Below are 3,016 nucleotides of genomic sequence, written 5' to 3' on the forward strand. Positions count from 1 at the left end.
GGAGTGTAGGTTCATAGCTCCTTGAAAGTGGAGTATCAGGTAGATAGGATAGTGAAGAAGGCGTTTGGTATGCTTTCCTTTATTGGTCAGAGTACTGAGTACAGGAGTTGGGAGGTCATGTTGCGGCTGTACAGGACATTGGTTAGGCCACTGTTGGAACATTGCATGCAATTCTCCTATCGGAAAGATGTTGTGAAACTTGAAAGGGTTCAGAAAAGATTTACAAGGATGTTGCCAGGGTTGGAGGGTTTGAGCTATAGGGAGAAGCTGAGCAGGCTGGGGCTGTTTTCCCTGGAGGGTCGGAGGCTGAGGGGTGACCTTATAGAGGTTTATAAAATCATGAGGGGCATGGATAGGGTGAATAGCGAAGGTCTTTTCCCCACAGTAGGGGAGTCCAAAAGTAGAGGGCATAGGTTTAAGGTGAAAGAAGTAAGATTTAAAAAGGACCCTGAGGGGCAACTTTTTCACAGAGAGGGAGGTGCATGTATGGAATGGGCTGCCAGAGGAAGTGGTGGAGACTGGTACAATTACAGCATTTAAAAGGCAGCTGGATTGGTGTATCAACAGGAAGGGTTTAGAGGGATATGGGTCAAATGCTGGCAAATGGGACTATATTAATTCAGGATATCAGGAGACAGTGAGGTCTGCAGATGCTGGTGATCAGAGTTGAGAGTGTGTTGCTGGAAAAGCACAGCAGATCAGGCAGCATCCAAGGAGCAGGAAAATCAACGTTTCGGGCCAGAGCCCTTCATCGGGAATTTAATTCAGGATATCAGGTCAGCACGGATGAGATGGACTGTTTCTCTGCTGTACTAGATGGACTGAAGGGTATGTTTTGGTGCTGTACAAGATGGAGGGAAGGGTCTGTATCTGTGCTGTACTAGATGGACCGAAGGGTCTGTTTCTGTGCTGTACTAGATGGACTGAAGGGTCTGTTTAGGTGCTGTACAAGATGGAGGGAAGGGTCTGCATCTGTGCTGTACTAGATGGACCGAAGGGTCTGTTTCTGTGCTGTACTAGATGGACCGAAGGGTCTGTTTCTGTGCTGTGTGACTATGTGGTGGTGGTGAGAGACTGAAAACCTGCTGATGCTGGAATCTATGTGGCTGAAGTAGGGTCTTAGGAGGCATTCAGAGGGATGATTATTTAATTAGAACCAATTATGCATCTCACTTAATAGCAATAAATGCGAATCTGCTATCAAAAGTATTAAAGGATCTGAGTACGAGTTCCTTTCAAATAACTTCGATGTTTTTGTTATTGCTTCTGAGTGGATTTTGACACTAACGGCATGTCATAGATACCCGGGCATCTGCACTTCACCAACCCCGCATGTTCAAAACAGCAAAACAGCAAACGTGCAGTCGTTTGCCTATTCAGGAAATGGACCTTTCTTGTTATTATCAGTTACTTTTTGCCGGGTAATGTCTGCTTTGGTCATGGTTCTGCTAACCCAACATTCCGACCTCGACATAACGCTGTAAGGAGACATTTCTGGCTCCAATCTCTAAGGGCTGTTCAGGGAGAGCCCGAAGTGTCATTAATATGCATTTCATGACTCCATGTGGGCGCAGAGTCAAATAGGAAGTAGATGCAACAAGATACCGAAATCAAATAAAGTTAACTTCTGTCTGAAGGTGCACTTTAAAAATGAACAGCCTCCAATTATTATTTGTATTAAAACAAACATTGCCGCTGCAAAAAAAAATTAACATTATCTCATAATGTCAAAACCTTACCCATGTAACAGATGCGGATCATTTTCCTCCCCCGATTGTAGTGTATCTGTTCATAATCTTAACATCAGTGAAACGAACGAAAATGCGTTTTGATTCAACACGTATTGATTTTACAAACCCTATTAAAATTAATTTTGAGATCTGGGTCTAACATTGTAATGCAAAACGATGGGGAATGATGCAGTATTTGACAAAAATTAAACAGCAACAGAATTAATGCTTCCATCATTAACATGTCTCGTTTTCCCAAATTCCTCTCTTCAACTTGAAGAGGGCACAGGTAGAAATGTATTGTTTGTTATTGGCGGCCAGTGTTGTATTGATATTTGCGAGAATAAATAACATTTTTTTTCCTCCCCAATCAAAACAGAGATCATTATTTTTGTTCTGTTGCACGTTTACTCACCGTTGTGTCCAGTAAAAATTTGTCGAAGGCACTTTGCGATTTGACTCACTTCTCTGTAGCTGCGACTTCCTGTGTTGCGGATGTATAAAATGCTTTCAAAGCTGGCAATTAAGAGTTTAAAAAAATCGTGCAGAAATGCTATTTCACCTTCCTGGCCCCGTTATTCTCCGTGTTGATGAGCCTGTTTATTTATTAATAAGCAGTCTTTGTCACGGATTTAGCTTTCTTTTGATGAGATGATAGGGAGGGACTGATCTGGAAAATAGAAGATGTCTCAATGTTCATTGGCTATCCTTTGGTCTTCAGTCCCCAAGGTGGTGTGCAGTGTCAGTAAAAGTTATGACTTTATAAGCTGAAATGTAGATCATGACAGACACTTGGAAAAACCCCCTTGGAAGTGTTCAAACTTTGTGCGAAGATTTGTAGCTCGGGTGCTCGTTGTCGTGGTTCTGTTTGCCGAGCTGGAAGTTTTTGTTGCAAACGTTTCGTCCCCTGGCTAGGCGACATCATCAGTGCTTGGGAGCCTCCTGTGAAGCGCTTCTTTGATGTTTCCTCCGGTGTTTATAGTGGTCTGTCCCTGCCCTTCCGGTTGTCAGTTTCAGCTGTCTGCTGTAATGGTTGGTATATTGGGTCCAGGTCGATGTGTTTGTTGATGGAGTTTGTGGATGAGTGCCATGCTTCTAGGAATTCCCTGGCTGTACTCTGTCTGGCTTGCTCTATGATAGTAGTGTTGTCCCAGTCGAATTCATGTCCAACACTCATTCCTAGACGTGATGGTACAGAGAACACCAAACGGAGAATGCACTACAAGGGTATACAGGAAAGCCACACACACAGACCAAGTCCTAAACTATGAAAGTAACCACCCCAA

At 43.4% G+C, this 3,016-nt stretch overlaps 1 protein-coding gene across 1 annotated transcript in view; it reads right to left on the reverse strand.

The window, feature by feature from the left end:
- The window catches only part of LOC122540506 (interleukin-18-like), a 37,130-nt gene extending 34,638 nt beyond the window's left edge, over window positions 1-2,492 (reverse strand). The window contains exon 1 of the mRNA XM_043676367.1: window positions 2,146-2,492. The gene's annotated coding sequence lies outside the window, so the exon portion shown is untranslated. The remainder of the gene's footprint in view (window positions 1-2,145) is intronic.
- Between the last annotated feature and the right edge of the window lie 524 nt (window positions 2,493-3,016).

This window comes from Chiloscyllium plagiosum, chromosome 35 (genome assembly GCF_004010195.1).
Source record: "Chiloscyllium plagiosum isolate BGI_BamShark_2017 chromosome 35, ASM401019v2, whole genome shotgun sequence".
NCBI lineage: Eukaryota > Metazoa > Chordata > Chondrichthyes > Orectolobiformes > Hemiscylliidae > Chiloscyllium > Chiloscyllium plagiosum.